Raw genomic sequence first — 23044 nt, 5'->3', positions numbered from 1 at the left:
ACTGCACTTTGTGAAATAAGTTTCCATAGCACAAGAACACTTTGAAATCACTGTACTTTGTGAAACCACCCTTATCAGTGTAAGAAACACTTTGAAATAACTGCACTTTGTTCGTTCGGTCGTTTTTGCATTTAAGTTACCTGTAACACATTGCATTTAAGTTACCTGGCACTTGCTCACTAAAGCAATTATATAAGTCAGCACTAAAAATTAAAAACACTACACCCTCACTCCCCATTGGCCCTTGTTTTCAATTATAAAGGAATTCCCAATATTATTCTAGCATGTCCAAAGGTCAGTTGTCAATCTCCTCTCCGGTCCAGCTGGTGAATTTGGGAATCTTGAGGCAATGTTACAACTGCCTCATGTACACAGACAACCCTCTCCTCCTCCCAACAAATTCCAACACATGTGAGAGATGCAACCATATAGCCAAACTGGAGGTTAAGCTTCCTCAACTCAGTACTGGCATAACCAGTCAGGAGGAGAAGGAAACCACACTCACTACAATTCCAGTTTCACATAGACCTACCATGACAGCAAACCAAACACATAATCACACAAAAACATACTCGGAGGCTCTAAATAAAGATCTGCCTAAGCAGCACAGACCTCCAAAGCAGACACCCAAGCAACTGCTACCCCAAAACAAAACACGTGTAACACATATCTCACAAACCCAGTGTGCCAAACAGTCACAGCCCTTAAGGCTAAACAACACATCTGATACACTTGTAATAGGTGACTCTATCGTCAGGCACACTGACGTCCCGCTCACCAGGCTGAACAAGGAGAAGGTCAGGGTGAGCAGCCTGTCAGGTGCTAGGATCCGCCACATAACACAAGCACTCAGGTCACTCCAAGGCAAGTAAAAATATGACTCAGTCATTGTCCATGCTGGTGTGAATGACCTGACACGTACCTCCCTGGACTACATGAAAAGAGACATAGAGGAGCTCTCTAAGCATGTAGCCCAGGCCAGTATGACCCTGACCTTGAGTAGCATCTTACCCTCACCAAGAATGATGCCACAATATGAAGTCAAGATGATCAATTTCAACAATTGGCTTAAGTACTGGTGTCATTCAAAGGGGATGTGTGCCCGAAAGCTTCATTAAAACTACGTTCTTGGTGATTATTTGGTTGTTTTATTTGAATATATAGTAGTGAACTGTTTCCTGGATGTCATTCAAAGGGGATCCAATGCCTGTCAGCCTGGGATGATATGCTCGACAAGCCACGATGCTTCACTATGGATGGCTTGCACCTGTCACCCCTGGGCTTTCGGATATTGGCAAAGGCTCTTGCTACCCCCATAGTGCCTTTTTTAGGCAAGGCTCAAAAGACAAACCCACCTCCACAGGTATCACAAGGGATAAGAAATTAAGAGTAATGCTACTCAATGCCAGAAGTCTAAATTTCAAGATGCATGCACTTGAAACTCTCCTTAGCATGGAGAACATCGATATCTGTGCAGTAACAGAAACCTGGTTCAGGGCTCCCGAGAGCACCCTAGCACTACCAGGTTATACCTCATACCATGCTTTTCGGCCCCAAAACTTGGACTGAACCACAAAAGGAGGGGGAGTATCGATATTCATCAAAGATACCCACACCTCCAGGTTGGTGGCAAAGCACGAAGCATCAGAGACTATCCATGTGCAACTAACAGTGGGTAAAACTGCCTTCCAGTTTATAGCCTGTTACAGACCACCCTCCCAAACCCAGGAACCACACTCGGCCTTCCTGAGAACACTGGAAAATATGAAGGTCTCTCCAAACACCATTATACTGGGTGACTTCAACTACCCAAACATAGACTGGGAGCATTACTCTAGCTCCAACACCCTAGCCCAAAGGTTCCTAGAATTCATAATCTCAAATGCTATGGAACAACTTGTTACCACTCCCACAAGAGGGGAAAACATACTGGACCTGATCATCACCAACATGGGGACTCTATTCTCCAGACCAGAAGTGTATCCCTCACTGGTAAGATCAGACCATAAACTGATCTCACTGGATATTCACATCCCGACCCCACCCCCTGCCCAGAAAACCACAGTGAAAAACTTCTCTAAAGCAAATTTCACACTCCTCAAAACTGAGGTGGAATCCTTCAAAGTCCCTGGGTCTGTGGAAAATACGGCTCAGACCACAGAATCCTTTATAAATGCATTCTATGAACACCTTCAGGAATGCATGGATCATGCAATCCCAAATAAAACCAAGACCCAATCCTCCAAAGGCAGACGTCCTGTCTGGTGGACCCCAGCCATAAACAAACTATACAATAGAAGGAAGAAGCTACTACATGATAGAGCAAAATCCCAAAAAGGGAAGGCATCTCTGATCAGTATTAGCAAAAAACTAAGGGCACTCATAAAATCGTCTAAGGCCAGCTTTGAGAGAAAAATTGCACAGGACACTAAGGATAATCACAAGGCTTTCTTTAGTTATGTTAGGAACCTGGGTGGGAATTCCCAGATATGCTCAGAATTAGTCCAAAATGACAAAAAATACACCGAACCCACAGACATTGCCAACATCCTAGCTGACAGGTTCAGCGCAAACTCCCCCCCCCACCAAAAGGGCAAATATCTATCCCAGCAGTGTGCTGCCCCCCTGACATCTCAGATGCTCAGGTAAGAGCCGCCCTCTCCAAAGCAAAAAACACAGCATCAATGGGACCAGACAGTGTCCTGGGCTGCGTCCTACATGAACTCCAAGAAGAGCTAAACCCAAACATAAAACTACTGTTCAATCTCAGTCTTACTACAGGATATGTACCCAAAGAGTGGCATACAGCAACAGTGGTCCCTCTCCACAAAGGTGGTGCCTCAACGGACCCTGGAAACTATCGCCCCATAAGCCTGACTAGCTTGGTCTGCAAAGCTATGGAAAGGATCATCATGGACCTCATAAATAAAGATATTAGGGATCTACAGACACTGGATCCTACCCAGTTTAGCTTTGTTAAGGGAAGATCCTGCCTCTTAAACCTGGTCGACTTCTTTGAAACAGTCACCAAGGCCATTGACGAAGGTAAGGTGGTCCACACTGCCTACCTGGACCTGGCAAAAGCCTTTGGTACAATACCCCACTCGGGCATTATAGATAAGCTCACCAGCTTAAATATAAACCCCTATGTCACTAGATGGGTTGCAAACTGGCTCAAGGACAGAACCCACATGGTTAGAATTGCTGGAACCATGTCAGACTCCAAACCAGTTACAAGTGGCATCCCACAAGGCTCAGTCCTGGGAGCTCTCTTGTTCGGTATATATTTCTCGGAGGTACAGGCCAACACAGAAGGACTGTGGCTGACCAAGTTCGCAGATGACTGCAAACTGGCACCATAATCGACTCTCCAGCTGACACAAGCATCCTCCAAAAGGGCCTCATAGAAACAGACAACTGGTGCCAGAGCCATGGCCTCAAGTTAAACACCAAAAAGTGTATAGTCATCCCCTTTGGCAAAAACAAAGTGCCCACAAATTACCACATAGGTGGTAATCCATTAAGTACAGAAGAAGTAATTAGGGACCTGGGGACCCAAGTTGATAGCAATCTCTCATTTGACAACCACGTGACCAAAGTGGATAGAAAAACAAACTTTATCATGAAGGGATTCACATCTAGATTAGGGGAGGTCATCGTGCCTCTTTACTCATCCCTCATCAGGCCAATAATCGAGTACAATGCCCCTTTTGGGTTGTACCTTACCAAACACCTGCAGCAACTGGAAAGACCCCAAAAGTACCTCACCAAGAGGATCAAAGGGCTCAAACAGATGCCATATGCTGCCCGGTTAAAGAAACTCCAGCTCTACTCAGTGTCATACCGCCTGCTCAGAGGCGACCTGTGCCTGATGTATAAAGCCATGTCCAACTCGGAATTAAGGGACATGCTGCACCTCAAAAAATCCAAATCCCATCGAGCTACACGCTCGAGAGACTTGAACCTCAGCACTGAAATAAATAGGACATGCTGGAGGGACAGATTCATAACCCAGAGGCTCCCTTCACTCTGGAATAAAATCCCAGTCCAGGTTAGGCAGAGTCTCTCATTGACTCTCTTCAAGAGGAATCTTGATGAGTGGATGGGAGATCATAGGTTTACCCCGGGTATCACTTCTGTGTCACTGTTAGACAGAGGCACAGTATACTAACCTCAAAAAAGGACATAGCAAAATTAATTTAAAATGGGTGGTGAAAGCCAAACATACTCTGGCTAGGCTTATAAATGCCCTAGGGCAGATAGCCTAGTATGAACCTATGAACCTATGAACTTTGTGAATAAATTGTACACAGCCAAGAAACCTCTCAAAATGACTGTACTTTGTGAAATAACTCTGTACAGTGTAAGACACACTTTGAAATGACTGCATTCTGACTGCACTTTGTGAATTAACTGTACTTTGCACACAGTAAACTCTTCAAAATAATTGCACTGTAATAAAGCACACACTGCAAACACTTTGCACACTCTGAGATACTTCAAACAACTCTAGATATACTTTGAATAGCTTTAGTCAATGCAAAATAATAACTCACATAAAAAAGTAGTTGTTTACTAAAAAACTGCAGTCGCTTTGCTTTTCCATACTCATTTTGCCCTTTTATTGTACTCGTTATGCTCGTTTGGCTTTTATCATGCTTGTCATACTTTTCTTGTGCTCATTTTACTTTTAACATGCTTGTTTTGCAAATCAGAAGTAGTTCTGAACACACTCATAAGTATTTAGAATAACTTAATCAAACATTGTGGTTTTGAACATTTCATTTAATCAGAAATGTGTTTTGTGCTTTTTGTTTGATTAATAATACGTTTTGTGCCTTGCATTTGATTAATAATGTGTTTTGAGATTTGCGAATGCTTCGTATCATTTTCTTTACAAAATAAATCATTTATGTGATTTTTTCTTATTATCTGAAATTCATTTCTGACTTTTCTTAATCTTTTGAGTAGGTTTGGATGAAACTTCTAACACCATGTCATTCAGATACGCCACTTCTGGTACCATGATATTCAGGTATGCTACTTTTAACACCATGTCATACAGACATCCCGCTTCTGGCACCATGTCACTCATCCAGTCAGGATAAAACAGGTAAACAGTTGTGGGTTTGGTTCAAGCAGCTTTATTATATACAAACACATCAGGATTGAGGCTTAGAAACTTAAACTTAAACTTATAAACAGACTGACTACTGCATTCATACATGTTAACACTTGGGCTGTTCACTCAAAATGGCACTGCTGCCTGTATGTGCTCTCTATTTATATGCATGTGCCCTCACTTTGAAATGTTTCTTAAAGTTTCAATACACATTCTGTTCTACAGTGGTTTAATTGGAATATGTTGTCGATCAATTACCCAGAAACTGTAGTCCAGATTGAAGGTCAAAATAAAGCATAAAAAATAAATACATGCTTAAAAGTATTGTATGAATGTGTAACATAAAAACAGTGCAAAGTTTTTTCCACTTCAAGCATATTTTAGCTAGTCAGAATCTGTCCTGTATGCTTCTAGATGCTGAGAGACAATTTCTGAGTACAAGGTGTCAGTGAAATATGCTGCTGTTGTTGAGAACAACATAGATTTCTAAATCATAAGAGAGGTGTCATTGTTCTGCTTCCAGTTAGACAGAAAGCACAAGCACTTTGGCATGTACCAAAACAGCAAAATATGATAATATGACAGAAGTGAAAACTTTAATAAGGATTGTTCAACTACCATAGAAAGTTTTTGATAAAGAGTGTCAACTATGCTAGCTCTGTTATGTGTGTTGTTATGTAAAGGTATGACAGGCAGTGAGGTTCAGATCAAGACAGGCCTTTTGGCTTCAGGTTTTTTGATGTACTGGTTCATTGTGATGGTGACAAACCCTTAACACAGTAATGTGATGTCTGTCCTTATGGTGTCTCTTTATAAATTTTCTAATTGGGTCAGCACCAGAAACAATCACATGTTGTGGTATACCAGAGCAGTATGATGTAGACATCAAAATGTTTGCCAGTGATGATGCCATTTATCTTAACAGAGCCTCAGGACAGTGACATTCAGTCACAAAGTGCACTAGCAGGACACACTACCCCAGTGCAGCTGGATAATTTCATACTTTGTGACACAGGAGCACACTCAGCATAATGTAGAAATTACATTGCAATGGGATAGGCGGGACGAAGTAGCTGAACACCTACTTCTTGTGCACAAATTAAACTCCTGGATTAAGAAACAACCCTTTCTGAGGTATGACTACCTACTTTTACACCAATGCACAGATGTGACAAGTAAATCTAGCTCTAGAGACCCACAAGGCCTTGTCAGCTCAGCAGTAGATGTGTTGTAACATAGTTTAGGCCCAGCATGCCGCCACTTTAATGTCAGGCAGAGATGTGCTACTTGTGAGGAAGTTCACTAGTGCACTGGAATGGTGGAGGCCAGAGACAGTGTCATGATGTTCCTGCACACATGGCATTTATATCAACCTCCATCTACGCACTGTAAAGGACTTACTAGATACACACACTGGGAACACAGCTGGCCATGGATGAAGGAGTGTCAACATGCATGAAGGATGAGTAGGGCAGACACCAAGTATATCCCAAGGCAGTTAGACCCCGTTAGAGTTCCATATCATGTGGTATAACAACTCAGTCAAGGTCCAGGTTCCAGAACTTTGGTAGAGCCAATCAATATCAACAGGCCCCCCATATCCAGGAGATCTTTTCATTGGAGTTACTCAGCATCAAGCTTACATGCTAGCATTTGCACATAATCCCTGGGACCATCACCAACACTATCTTTTTTGTTTTCTGAAAACAATGAATTCTATTAAACTAATATCCAACAAGAAAACATTCTATGCACAAAAAGTAGTATAAGGGAACATTGTTTATCTAAATATTAAAATGGAACTAGTAAACACTATAGGTTTGGTGAACTGAAAACATAAAAATGTAAACAGTTAATAAAAGAAATAACAATGTCTATAACATCTTAGAACTAATATTTCAAGAGGTTACCCACTTGATTCCTTTATTGAATTGGTAGTACTAACTTATACAAAATATGAGACTTAAAAGTAAATTCAGTGTAAAGTATATATCAGTAGCTACTTTTAAGTAACAGAAAATGTCAGGCAAAATGAAATAGTCCTGTAGGAATCCTTGAAAGTAGGAAATTATTTCATATTAAAACCCCATCACACATGTACACGGAGAACTTGCTCAGATTCCCAATGAATGTAAATTATGCTAGGAGTTCAGAAAGTTATCCCAAACCTTCCTCTTCCTTTGAACCTTGCTCCTTTCTCCTTTGGATTGGGTCACCCACTGTTTCTGGAATTCCATGATCATTCGACAGTCTAAGAAGAACATCTCCCTCAAGAGGAGATTGAGTTATAACTTTTTCACCATTATCATTATTAAATGAAGTAGTGTCTGGTCTTTTAATGGAAATGAGAGGGCAGAATCAAAACCTGTGAGGAATGGGGGGGGGGGGGTTTAAGTTGATCAGGCCTGGTCAAAACATTCTCTATTTTAACGAGGCAAATCATGACAATCCCAAAAAGATGTGTCTCCATGTTCCCATATCCACAGTATGTCAATTCTAGCAAGCATTAGGAGTGGTAGGGAGCATAGCCCTCAGATTCTGTGAGCTGTAAAGGTACTTAAACAAACATTGCCAGGAACCTTCATGATGTAACTGCCCTACTGTATTCCCAGCCACCACTTTAATTACAGAATCCAACTTAGTCTGAGTATGCATAGTCAGCAAATTATCAACACTTTCTTTGATGGACATTATGTATCAAACCTTCCAAATGTAACTGAAATGTTGAACAGTTATAACAGAGACATTACTCAACAGGAAAAGACTTTGAAAACAGGTATAGATGATATCACATCACACCATCTCCAAGCTGAGAAGTGCCGCACTTTCATCTCATTCCTGAAAGAAATTAACAAGACAAAAAAAAAGAACAGCTTCCGCAATGGCACATTTCATGATGGAAATCAGAATACATTTCCTTTAACAAGTAAATACAACTTCAGTATCTCATAAACCATTTACTCAGACTACAGTATAATTCTTGCTACTTTACAATTCCTGCAAACATTGCCAATATAACCAGGACTTGTGCAACTGACCACAGAACATTGTACAAATGATGACAGGAAGTAACATCTAAACACATAATTTTTGCTGGATATAAAAAGAAATGTTTGATATGCACTGCAACTCGACCAAGCATCATTCTGCAGAGCTCACAAACACTGCATGCACATACCCAAGTCCCAGTTTCTCAGGATCAAACGTATCTGTTCAGAGAATAACACATATGAACACTGTAGGGAGGATCTTATCTCTAGATTTAAAGATAGGGGTCATGCCATGGGGCATGTCCTGAGCGCTAGTAATATTGTCTCTACAATGGATAGGCATGGGACTTTACAGTATAAACAGAAATCAATGAATAAGGAAGCAGTCACTCATCTAGTGACCACTTATGGCAGAAATATGGATCTTCTACTTAATAGCGTGCAGAGACATTGGAATATATTACAGGCTGATGAATACTTTTTTACGATTTTGGGTGACAGGTGTCTGGTCTTGTTTCGTAAGGGCAGAAACATTGGTTCCCAGCTGAGCCACTATAAGCACATTCTCAGAGGTCCGGATAATCTAAATCAAAGAATATTAACTGGGGACCTACTAGCAGGTTGTGTACCATGTGGCCACTGCATTCATTGTAGGAATGTTAGCAAAACGATGGACTTTACTAGTCATAATACAGGCAATATTTTTGATATTTGCTTTTTTGCTAACTGTGGGTCTGACTGGCTGGTTTATCTAGCCACCTGTACCTGCTCTGCATTCTATCTAGGTCAGACTTCTAGACCACTGAGGATCCATATCTCAGAACATCTAAGTGAATTCAGGAATAAAAAACCTAGCAATGCATTATTTAAACATGCAAATAAACACCCTAGTGCTGTATTTAAGTTTACAGTTATTGACAAAATCATGGGCAATACGGCTACTAAAGCTGGATGGCATAGCCTTTTAAATTCAAAAAGAAAAGTAATGGATTATAAAATTGGGTGCATTATTTTCACCTGGATTAAATGAACATTTGTGAGGAACCAATGGTTGCATGTTATTTCTTCACATGTATAGTACTTAAATGTGCTTAACATTATTCATTCATCACACTGAGGAAGGCTAAGTTTAGTGAAAGTCAAAACCGGTTTGTCATTTTTAACTACCTATGTATTTTGTAGGAGTTTATTAAACTCACAGATTTGCCATTATCTGCTGGCTTCATTTTTTATGAGTGCAAGTCGACCATGCGTCACTCAGCATAGCTCACAAACACTGCATGCACTGAGTATTATCTTTGTAACTTTACACTGTCATGCAGAGAATGGCATGAAAGGAATGTCTGATATGCAGTGCAAGTCGACCATGTGTCACTCAGCATAGTTCACAAACACCGCATGCACTGAGTATTATCTTTGTAACTTAACACTGTCATGCAGAGAATGTCATGGAAGGAATGTCTGATATGCAGTGCAAGTAGACCATGCATCACTCAGCAGAGCTCACAAACAGTGCATGCATAGAGTATCATAGGTTCATAGGTTCATAGGTTCATAGGTGTGTACTAGGCTAATGGCCCTGGAGCCTTTACAAGCCTAGCCCATAGGATTACCCTGGCATTGTGCCACCTGACCTTAGTTTCCAGTGCCTCTGTCAAGTAGAACCACTGGAGTGATCCAGGGGTGAATTTTTTATTTCCCGTTCAATCATCAAGATTTCTCTTGAAGAGGGCCAGCAAGGTGCTCTGCTTGACATGTATGGGAAGTCTATTCCATAGTATGGGCAGTCTCTGGGTTATGAACCTGTCCTTCCAGCTTCTTTGTTGATTGTGGTAATGAGGTTGAGGTCTCTGGAGTGTGTAGTGCAGCGGGATTGGGATTTCTTTAGATGTAGCATTTCTAACAGAGCTGGGTCAGACATGGCTTTGTAAGTCATGCAGAGATCGCCTCTATCTAGGTGATATGAGACAGAGAATAGTTGGTGTTTTTTGAGTCTTTCCATATAGGACAAGTGTTTAAGGCCTAGGATCATCTTTGTGAGGTACCTTTGTGGCCTCTCCAGTTATTGTAGGTGCCTAGTGAGGTACATGCCAAATGGGGCATTGTCCTCGATGATTGGCCTAATCAGGGAAGAGTCGAGGGAGACAATGACCTCTTTCTTCCTGGTTGCAAAACCCTTAGTAATGAGATGTGCCACAATGAAGGCCTTTCTGTCCACAGTGGCAATGTGGTGGTCAAAAGAGGGGTTGCTGTCAACCTGTGTTCCCAGATCTCTTTTGACACCTTCTGTGTTCAGTGGACTACCATCAATGTGGTAATTCATGGGAACCGGGTTTTTCCCAAAGAGGATGATGACACATTTTTTGGCATTGAGCTTAAGGCCATGGTTCTGACACCAGTCATTGGTCTCAGTGAGGCCTCTCTGTAGGATGTCAACATCACTTAGGGAGTTAATTATGGCTCCCAACTTGCAATTGTCTGTGAACTTTGTCAGCCAGAGTCCCTTCGTGTTGGTCTGGGCTTCAGAGAAGCAGATACCAAACAGGAGAGGACTCTGAACCGAACCCTATGGGACTCCACTCATGACTGGTCAGCAGTCTGACTTGGAGTCAGCTACTTTCACACTGTGGGTTCTATCTGTGAGCCAGTTTGTGACCCACCTAGTGATATAGGGGTTGATGCCTTGCCTAGTGAATTTTTCTATGATTCCTGAGTTGGGAATGGTATCAAAGGCCTTGGCCAGATCGAGGTAGGATGCATGAACCACCTTGCCTTCATCCACAGCTCTGGTGACTGACTCAAAGAAGTCGACCAGGTTGAGCAGGCATGATCTACCCTTCACAAAACCAAACTGTGTGGGATCCAGAGTTTGGACATTCCCTATATCCTTGTTTATCAGGTCCATGATGATGCGTTCCATAGCTTTGCATATCAGACTTGTCAGGCTAATGGGGTGATAGTTCCCAGGGTCTGTAGTCGCTCCTCCACTGTGGAGAGGGATGACTGTAGTAGTGCGCCATTCGGTAGGGAAAACACCTGAGGTGAGGCAGTGATTGAACAGGACACACAGGTGAGGTGTCAGTTCACTCTTTAGCTCATGTAGAACACAGCCAGGGATATTGTCAGGTCCCATAGAAGCTGTATTCTTGACCTTGGACAGTGCTGTTTTAACCTGTGTAGCAGTAATACTGGGTGCCTGGCAATCTACTGGTATTGTGTTTGGTCCTGTGGTGGGGAAGAGAGGGTAAAGTTAGCACTGAATGTGTCAGCCAGTGTATTGGCAATATCTGTTGGCTCGGTATAGGAGGTGCCATTGTGCAACAGCTCAGAGCAAATCTGGGTATTGCTGTGGAGATACTTTACATAACTATAGAAGGCCTTGTGGTTGTCTTTACTATCTGCTGCAATTCTGTTTTCATAGCTAGCTTTAGAGGATTTGATGAGGGATCTCAACTTTTTGTTGAGGCTGATATGGGAGTTTTTCCAGTGTTGGGAATTCACCTTATTTTGCATCAGTTTCCTCCTTCTGTTGTAGAGTTTGTTTATGGCAGGGGACCACCAGATTGGCTTCCTGTTTTTTGGAGGAGAGCGTCTTGGTTCTATTGGGTATGGTGAGATCCATGCATATGTGTATGTGTTCGTACAGGGCATAAGTGTATGACTTGGTGGTCATGCAGCTGTTCTCCAATTGCATGGATGCTGTGAAGTTAGCCACCTATGTTTTTAGGAGCCCAAATTTAGCTTTGGAGAAGTTTTTTATGGTGGTTACCTTTGCGGGAGTGAGGTGGGATGTGGGTTTCCAAGGTGATTAGTTTGTGGTCGGATCTAACCAGGGAGGAGTTGACTATTGGTATAGAGCAACGGTTGCCCATGTTAGTAATGACCAGGTCAAGGATGTTGCTACCTCTAGTGGGGGTAAGAATGAGCTGGTCCAGGGCATTGGAATTAATGAATTCCAGGAAACGTTGGGCAAGTGTATTGGTACATGAGTAGTTTTCCCATTTAATGGAGGGACAGCTGATGTCTCCTAGTATGAGGGTATTAGGTTGGACCCTAATATTCTCTGGGGTGCTTAGGAGTATTATATTCATAAAGTAGCAGAAAGTATGCTAAGAACTAAACCAACACATGAATAAAAAAAGGGGATCCTGCCCATAGGGATGTCTGCAATTAGGGGTACAGAGAGTACACATCAGGGGGCTGGAGGTTACTGGCGGAAGCTAGCAAAGGAACCAAGGTACTGGGAACAAATAATTAGAGAGGGAACGATAAGAGAATGGGAAGAGACCAAGAAGACAATTAGATTGCAGGTTAGTGATTGCCTTTCCTATCAGGGACTGATATCAGAGAATAGGCAAAGAGAAAGAGAAAAGCTTTAGGATGATTGATTTGACATAGGTTGTCAAACAACCTTAAAAGACCTGGAATGTCCTCCATTTATAAAGCCCTTCTAAAGCCACATTGGCTTTCCTTGACTAAGAATGGGAGCATTTTTTTCTGAAGTCTGGCCTTTACGTTTTTGCTAGTATTTCTTTCGTACAGGTAACAGGGAGATGGGTCTGTAAATTTAGACCTCTTGTAAATCTTTGTCCTGCTTTGGAAAGGTTAAGAGATTTGGTATTCCAGACTGATATGATAGTTCCCCTATATCCATACTGCAAACTTACTCTCTATTTAATTCATCTTTGTAACTTTACACTGTCATGCAGAGAATGTCATGAAAAGAATGTTTGATATGCAGTGCAAGTTGACCATGCATTACTCGGCATAGCTCACAAACACTGCATGCACAGAGTATCATATTTGTAACTTTACACTGTCATACAGAGAATATCATGGAATGAATGTCTGATATGCAGTGCAAGTTGATCATGCGTCACTCGGCATAGCTCACAAACACTGAATGCACAGAGTATCATCTTCTTAACTTTACACTGTCATACAGAGAATATCATGGAAGGAATGTCTGATATGTAGTGCAGGTTGACCATGCATCACTCCCCATAGCTCACAAACACTGCATGCATGGAGTATTATCTTTGTAGCTTTATGCTATCACGCAGAGAATGTCATGGAAAGAATGTCTGATATGTAGTACAAGTCCACCATACTTCACTCAACATAACTCACAAACACTGCATGCACTGAGTATTATCTTTGTAACTTTACACTGTCATGCAGAGAATGTCATGGAAGGAATGTCTGATATGCATTGCAAGTCGAGCATGTGTCACTCAGGATGGCTCACAGACACGCATGCACTGAGTATTATCTTTGTAACTTTACACTGTCATGAAGAGAATGTCATGACCCATAGTTGTGGACGTGATGTTGCCACTTCTGTACAGCTGTGCAACATGCATGAGCCTGCCACAGGAGTTGCTATGTCGCTGCTGTCAGCTGTTTACCATTTGTACGCCACACAAACTCACCATACCTCCTTATCCTTTCTAAATCTATCCAGTAACTCTTGCTCGGCAATGATTAGGTGACTTATTCTTTCCCTAAACCTCATCCTCCTGGACAGATAAGCACTGCTGAGTGCACTGTGGTTTGGCATGACAGTAACAAGCAGCTGAAAGTGTGAAACTGTAACGCTTGCAGTAAATCTGAGCATCTTCAATGATTTGTACAGCATACATGTGCAATAAGTGGCACTGAATTGCAAAAGGTGGAAAGGAAGCCTTATTTACATATGAAAGTCAAAGATTTTTAATGCATTTCTCATTTGAAACTCATTATTCCTTCATTTGCATAAGACTTTCTAAATCGGTGTGTAACTGCTGTGCTTAATCACAGCATATGTCTCTGAATCGCTGTCTGTGCTTGTGTGTGACCAGCTTCACACTCATGAACTTAAGTGTATTATGAATACCACCTTAGGAGTTATCTGTTTGATATTGGGAAGTCTGAGTTTCTTAATGGCCTAGAGTCTGTACATATTTAATACCAAACCTATAAGCCTATGCTTTGTAAATGTAGAATAAAATATAGAGAAAATATAAATGCATAAATGGCTGAGGCCAGTAATGTCCCTGCTTACTAGTTACCATCCAGACAGTCACTTTCAAAGGAAAACATGCATTTTCATAGCATTTACAAGGTAATATTGTAGTTACACACCAGAGTGTAGTTGCTTCTGGTATTGCAGCACTGCTCTCAACAAACATTAGCAAACATCATTGTGACGCCTGGTGCCCTTGGTTCTTATAATGAAGCCATGTTGCCATTAAGGCACCATCTGGATATTAAATGAGTTAGTTCTGCAGTAGAAGAACACAGCACTTTTTGAGAAACTACTGGATAATGTGGGATACAAAAAGTCACAATAAAAATATACACATGCAAAGCTACCAGTTAGTGTAGGGTAAAAAAGGAACATGAAAAATATACAAGTACAAAGCAATAAATTGGTGTGGGATGCAAAAATGTTGCAACAAAAATATGCACATGTGGAACTATTAGATGGTGTGGATTAAAAAAGGCACATTAAAATTATGCATATGTAAAAATAGCAGATGGTACGTAATATAAAAAAATAAACTGTCACATAGAGTAGAATGCAAAAAAAAAAGCACATCAGAAATATGCATGTACAAAATGAGCAGATGGTGTTTAATATAAACACACACATCAGAAATTTTTATATGCGCTAACATGGCTTATGCTTTATAGAAGTTTGTAATGTTTTATTAGTTTAGTCTAGAATCCTAGCCAGTGATCACTGATAGCAGCAGTAGCACATGAATATAGGTTGGTACATCGTGACAGAGAATGCACTACCCAAAGCTGAGATGCAAAGCTATGTGTACACAAATGTGATCTTTTGTTCACATGGCATGACACGTGCCAAGCAAGGCTATCTGCTTTACATACACAAATACACAGAGGTATATAGGCATGCAACACTGAATGCCACTCTTTAGTAGGGAATACAGACATACCTGTCAACCTCTTAGTGCAAGAAAGCTAGACAAATCTTGATAAGACAGGGGGACAAAGGCCCAAAAATTGGGACAGATTTTTAATATTGCTCTTACAAACTTAGAAAGTGGCTGAGTAAAATGGGTTGTATTAACATGCATTTTCTGAAATATTTCAAGTCTGAAACTCAAACGTATGCCATTATTTAGTGACTTCTGTCCTCAGATCATCCCAGTGATTTGCCAGGAAATCACATATTTTATGAGGAATAGATCAAAAATACGAGGCAAAAATCTGGAATGTCTATGAAAATCTGGACAGGTGAGAGGCACTGATACAGAGTGGGCAGCAGACATTGTCTGTACATTTTCCAGTCACTGACATTGGTTCATGCATGCACATGGAACAGTCAGGGGATGAGCAGTGTATAAAGTTATGTTTGCAATGTACTGCCTGAAGAGAATAAGGATGAGAGCTGGTAGTGTTGTAACCATCACACTTAAAACCACATTCAGTGAATGGTGACGTTGTCCTCTCTCCCCACTATTGTGCTTCTGTGGAGTAAGGTATAAGTTGGGGAACAGACTTGCTTCCTTGTAAAAACACTTCGTTTTTAATTAGCTGATACAGGTTTTTGGTGTAAGTGCTTTAGATTATTAGCACTCAAAAAAAACTGCATTCACAGAATCTTCATTAATGTATTGCAAGTCATGTCATTTTCGCACTCAAGAATAAAGATGGCATGGGCTATGCTGTGTGTGTATATATACATATATATATATATATATATATATATATGTGTGTGTGTGTGCATTTATGTACTATCCTATGTGGAGTTACACCACAAGAAAGATGGTACTCACGCCTCAGTGGGATGCCTGGGAGAACAGAGCACAAGTAAGCAGATAACACATCTGCTGTTCTACTTCAGCAGTGTCTGTTGCACTCAAAGAGCTGCTTTTATAATAAGCACATGCACAAAACTGTACATTCTCACCACAACATTTCAGTTTAGTTTAAGCAGTATGTATGTAAATTGCTTGGCTACAGTCTTTTTATACTTAAAACCATTAAAAATGCAAGCCCACCCTTACTTGAATGAAAGCTTCATATTAGCACAAATTTAGAAGTTACCAAATTTCTGTAGTTAAATTCATACTGTCTTTCAGCAGTCTAGGCATAGCAATAAACCTGCCAAGTTCCTAAAAATTGCAAACATTAATGCACAAACCAGAGCTGCTGTTTAGTGTGTTTGTTAAAGTGACAAACTCTGGCAAAAATTTACACATTTTGCAAATGCAGTTACACTGCAGTCTTCCCATTTTACATTTTGGCGTTCAGTAAATAAACAACATTAGTATGAGCAAAGGAAGTTACTTAATAGAATACATTTCAAATTACTTTTGGAATATTATTTATGAGCTAACATAATTGAGCTCCAACCCCCCTACTTACCTTATTTTTACTATGAGCAGTGCCTGTGTTTTTACTTTGTATTTGTATACCTCATCCATTCACTCTCTGATATATGCTTTGTCTTTTAAGGATCTTGGGGAGCCAGAGCCTGTACTGTTAAGCACTGAGAGTAAGGCAGAAAACCAGTGCTGGATAGGATGCCAGTCCATTTTAGAATAAACATATGCACTGGTTGATGCAACTAACTCTGGGCAAGAGCGCAACCCAAATTGTAACTTGCTACATATCCCACATCATGCCCCAGGATTCCCACTCCTCATTGCGGCAAGACCGCAGTCCAAATTGTAACTTGCTACAGATCCCCCACAAAGCCCCAGCATTCCCACTCCTCATTTCTTGATACACTTATTTCTTGATACACTGGAAAATATTAGGGTACAACCCAACACCCTAATAATGGGTGATTTCAGCTATCCCACCATTAACTGGGAAAACTACTCATGTACCAAATCTTTTGCTCAATGTTTTCTGGAATACATAAATTCCATTGCCTTGGATCAACTCATCCACACCCCCACCAGGGGCAGCAATATCCTACACCTGGTCATTGCCAACATGGGCTACTGGTGTTCCACACCAGAGGTCAATTCCATGTTGGTCAGATCCGACCAGAAGCTAATCACCCTAGACATCCACATCCCGCCCCCACCCCCTATTAGGGAAACCACCATAAAAAAATTCTCCAAAGCCAACTTCACACTTCTTAAGACAGAAGTGGCAAACTTCAAAACACCCATGCAGATGGACAATAGAGATACGACTGCTGAATCCTACAGAAATGTACTTTAATCACTTACACGAGTGCATGGATCATGCTATCACTAACAGAACCAAGATGCTATCCTCCAAAAAAAGGAAGCCAGTCTGGTGGTCCCCTGCCATAAACAAACTCTACAACAGAAGAAAGAAACTGTTGCAAAAAAGAGTAAAATCCCATGATTGGAGGAATTCCCTGGTCAGCCTCAGAATTGGCACTGATTCTAAAGACAACCACAAAGCATTCTATAGCTATGTCAAGAATCTCAATGGTAACACTCAAATCTGCTCTGAATTACAGCACAATGGCACTAAATATACAGAACCAACTGATATTGCCATCATCCTGGCAGATAGGTTCAGTGCTAACTTTACCCCCCTCTCACTCCCTAAAGGGCCCATCTCTATAACAGAGGAATGCAAAGTTCCTGTAATTATGGCTGCACAGGTAAAAACCACACTCTCCAAAGCCAAGAACACAGCATCCATGGGACCTGACAACATCCCAGGCTGCATTCTACATGAACTATAGAATGAACTGGCATCCCATCTAAGTACCATGTTCAATCATAGCCTCACCTCAGGCTTTGTGCCCACTGAATGGCACACAGAGATGGTTATCCCACTCCACAAAAGGGAGCCAACATGGACTCTGGGAACTACTGCCCCATTAGCCTGACAAGCCTGGTCTGCAAAGCCATGGAATGTATCATCATGGAACTTATAAACAAAGACATCGGCAATCTCCAAACTCTGGAACCCACCCAGTTCGGGTTTGTAAAAACAGATCATGTTTCCTAAACCTGATAGACTTCTTTGAAGCAGTCACCAAAGCCGTAGATGAGGGTAAGGTGGATCACACAGCCTATCTAAATCTCGCCAAGGCTTTTGACACCACCCCCCACTCTGGAATTATAGATAAACTCACAAAACTAAGTATAAATCCCTATGTCACAAGATGGGTTGACAACTGGCTCACTGACAGAACCCACACTGTGAAAGTAGCATACTCCAAATCCGACTTAAGTCCAGTGACAAGTGGAGTACCACAGGGTTCTGTCCTGGGTCCTCTCCTGTTTTGGTATCTACTTTTCTGAAGTACAGGCTAACACAGAAGGTCTTTGGCTAATGAAGTTTGCAGATGACTGCAAACTAGGAGCCATAATCGAAACTCCTAACGATGTGGACATCCTACAAAAGGGCCTGACTGAGACAGATGCCTGGTGTCAAATACATGGCCTCAAGCTCAATGCCCAAAAGTGCATTGTCATCCGCTTTGGTAAAAACTCTGTACCCATGAGCTACCACATAGGCGGTAGTATACTTAACACCGAAAGTGTGATAAGAGACCTTGGGACACAGGTGGACAGTAGTCTCTCCTTTGATAATCACATCACCACAGTAGTCAGGGAAAACTTCTACATGGCACACTTCATCACAAAAGGGTTCTCATCCAGGAAAAAAGAGGTCATTGTTCCCCTCTACCCGTCACTCATTAGACCCATTATAGAGTAAAACACCCCTTTTGGTATGTACCTCACAAGACATCTACAACAACTGGAAAGGGCACAGAAATACCTCACAAAGAGGATTACCGGCCTCAAACAGATGCTCTACACAGACCGTCTGAAAAAACACCAGCTTTACTTCGTCGCATATCGTCTACTCAGAGGCGATCTCTGCCTAACATACAAAGCTATGTAAAACCCAAAGCTTTTGGACATGCTCCATTTAAAGAAATTCCAATCCCTCCAAGCTACATGCTCTAGGGACCTAAACCTTTTCACCACAATAAGTAAACCACCACGGCAAAAGACTTTCGTCCACAACGTAACCAAAAAATAGAAAGTCCAAGGGAAATTTAACCAGCTGGAACAGTTTATTCACATATGACTCAAAATGAATGCTATTAAAACGTGCGTTTTCATCCTATGAAAGACTTCATCAGATTTACAATTAAGACTTGGTCATCATCATTATATACACAAGTAAATTAAAAAAGAACCAATCATTGCTTTCATCCATTTAAAAAGTGCAAATGAGCAACTGTATAAAATCTTTAAAATTACTTCACCTTTATCATCCTCTATTTATAATATAATATATTTAATTGTAATAAATAAGTAACTTAGCCTAAAATCATCCTGGTGATGTTTATTGTCACCACAATAAATAGAACATGCTGGAGGGATAGATTCCTGTCCCAGAGACTTCCCATACTCTGGAACAAACTACCTATCTATATCAAACAAAGCTCCTCATTAGTACTCTTCAACAAAAATCTTGATGAATGGATGGGAAATAGGAAATTCACCCTGGGGATTACCTCTGTGGCTCTGCTCAACAGGGGCACAGGAAAACAATTTTCTTGGGTGGCAAAAGCCAGGGTACCCTTTTGGCTAGGCTTATATAGGCCCTAGGGCCAATAGCCTAGTACCTACCTATGAACCTATGATAACACCATACCAATACATGTAGACAAGTTACAGGATCGGTAATTCAGATATCTGCATATTACCATTGCCATTATATCTGTCACTCCAAAGATGTACTATACTGGGATTATGACAGCACCAGTGACTCCGCCACTCAGTGGATCACAAATGGGAGTTATCACAGCACCAGTGCCTTTGTCACTTAGGGGATTTCCTGCAGTGGGGGTTATTACAGCACCAGTGTCTGCCACTTAGGGATGTCCTGCACTGGGAAGATGTACTATACTGGGATTATCACAGCACCAGTGCCTTTGTCACTTAGGGGATTTGCAGCACTAGGGGGTTATTACAGCACCAGTGTCTGTCACTCAAGGATGTCCTGCACTGGGGGGTTATTACAGCACCAGTGTCTATCACTCAGGGATGTCCTGCACTGGGGGATTATTACAGCACCAGTGTCTGTCACTCAGGGATGCCCTGCACGGGGGTGGGGTTATTACAGCACCAGTGTCTGTCACTCTGGATGTCCTGCACTGGGGGGGGGGAGTAATTACAGCGCCAGTATCTGTCACTATGGAGATGTTCTAAACTTGGTTATAACAGCAGCACTGCCTCTGTCACTAAGAGGATGCCCTGCACTGGGGCTAGTGTTGTACTATTGCCTCTGTTACTGATTGCAATCACCCATCTCTCTCTTTAAAGATGAAAATCAAACCTTGTGTCTGTAAGGTCAATACCTTAACCATTATGCCAACCTTTACTTAGAGGTCTTGTTTCTTCTGATTATGTTAAACTGCTAGGTCACTGTCCTTCTTCATGGGTTCATAGGTGTTTACTAGGCTAATGACCACAAGGGCCTTTTTAAGTCTAGCCATGCATCCCAAATCTCTGATGAGTTCTGATACCCTTAATAAGCGTAAGCATGGGCCTGAGAGATGAACCATTTACAGGTTACCTGTTTGCATCAGAGACATAGGTGCCAGACAGGGATGAATTTCCAGTATCCCATCCAATTGTCCAAGTTGCACTTGAATTGGATTAGGGAGGAACTCTGCTTTACATGGATGGGGAGCCTGTTTCATAGACAGGGTAGTCTCTGGGATGCCTACTTATTTCTCCAGCAGGTCCTATTTATATCACAGGCAAGGTTTAAGTCTTTAGAATGGGTGATTCTGCTGATGTTTGTTTTGTGGATATGCAGGAGGCTCATCAGAGTGGGGTCTGACAATCCACTGTATGCCAGGCATAGATTTCCCCACAAAAACCTGTAGGAGACAGAATACTGGAATACAGCCTTGAGGCAGTCTGCATAGGACATATTACTTGTGCCTTGTAGTCTTTTAGTGAGGAACCTCTGTGGACATTCCAGTTGTTGGATATGCCTGTTTAGGTACATACCAAAGGGGGCATTGTACTCAATGACAGGTCTGATGAATGCTGAATACACTGGAACAATGACTTTCTTGGACTTAGATGCTATACCTTTGTTTATAAGTTGTGCAACACAGAATTATTTCCTCACCACTGTAGACACGTGATGATTAAAGGCTAAATTACTATGTGTGTCCGTAAGTCCCTGACTACTGGGTCAACTCTAAGGGGTGTGTTGTCAATATGATAGTTACCAGATGGATGACTTCCCAAAGGATACTATTATGCATTTCTTGGCATTCAGTTTTATTCCATGACTCTGACCCCAGTTGTTTGTCTGTGTCAGCCCCTCATGCAGAACATTTGTGTCAGTGTGAGATTCAATGACAGCTATTAATTTGCAATCATCTGCAAATTTAGTCAGCCAGAGAACACTGACATTGGCCTTGACTTTTCAGAAGTAAATGCCGAAAAGGAGCAGTCCAAGGACTGATCCCTGAGGGACTCCACTTGTGAATGGCCTCTTTGTAGGAGGTGGACTCCCCATTTCTAACTTCCTGGGTCCTGTCTGTGAGCCAGTTAGCTATCCACTGGGTGACATACAGGTTTGCACCTAACTTCTTCAGTTTGTCAACAATGCCCGAGTGGGGTATTGTATCAAATGCCTTGGTCAGGTCAAGGTAGGCAGTGTGAACGATTTTGCAATCATACATTGCTATGGTGACCTTCTCAAAGACATCCACCAGGTTGAGCAGGCATGATCTGCCCTTTATGAAACCAAACTGGGTTGGGTCCAGTGTCTGGAGGTTTACTATATCTCTGTTGATCATCTCCATCATAATTCTTTTCACGGCTTTACATATAAGACTAGTGAGACTTATGGGTCTGTAGTTTCTGGGGTGTGTTGATGGTTCACCTTTGTGCAGAGGGGAAGGCTGTTGCCTTTCTCCATTCATAAGGCACAAAGCCTTTTTTCGGGCTACAATTAAATAGTAATTCCAGAGACCCTGATAGGTCATGTTTCATGCTATTTAGAAGGGATCCTGGGATATTGTCTGGGCCCACTGATGCAGTGTTCATTGTCTTGGAGACAGCATTAAGGACATGTTCCCTAGTTTAGAGTAGGGGGAATTATATTTGATGATATTTTCTGAGGGAAGTTTGAGGGGGAGAGAGGAGTAAAGTTGGAGCTGAATTTATCAGTCAGGAGGTTTGCTATAGCTTCTGGCTCAGTATAGGTGGCTCCATTTACAATGAGCTCTGCACACAATTGTGTATTGCCTTTGAGGTTGCAAACATAGCTAAAGAATGCTTTGTGGTTGTCCTTAGCCTGGGAGGCCAAACTTACTTCAAATTTGGCTTTGGTGGACTTTATTTGTCCTTTGAGTTGTTTGTTTAGTTTAATTAGAGTGCTTTTATCCTGCTGAGTGTTTAGCTTCCTAATTTTTGCCATGATTTTCTTCTGTTATACATCCAATTGATTTTGTGATTCCCTCAGGGTGGCTTATTTTTTGAGTTAGCACCATACTTCTTCCTGGTGGGGACAGCTGCCTATATACAGCTATTAACATGCATGTACAGGGTTTATGAGAACAGTCCTGCATAGATAGAAGTGTTCTCAGGGTTTATAGGGGCTTGAAATTTTGCCAGGTTCACTTGCTGCTGGTGTTAAATATACATCTTGAGGTTAAGATGTTTATTTTCTTTGTTGTTTTCACTGGATCAAAAGAAGTTGCCACCACCTTGTACATGAGTTAATTCTTCTGCACTTGATTTCCTATAAGCTAGTATTAAGACTTTTTATTGAATATTCTTAACTTGTTTACATGCCTTCTGCAGGAGCCCTGCCTTTCATGACAGAACACCCTTAGAACCCATTCCTGCAGTCATTGTGGCTGATTTGTCATTTTCCAATCTATTAGCATCTTCACAATACTTTCTGACTTGTGGTAATATTTCTCAGTTTTGTC

Source organism: Protopterus annectens, chromosome 9.part0 (genome assembly GCF_019279795.1).
Source record: "Protopterus annectens isolate FY-2018-M chromosome 9.part0, PAN1.0, whole genome shotgun sequence".
NCBI lineage: Eukaryota > Metazoa > Chordata > Ceratodontiformes > Protopteridae > Protopterus > Protopterus annectens.
The sequence above is the reverse complement of the archived record's forward strand: the minus strand, read 5'-3'. Positions refer to the sequence as shown.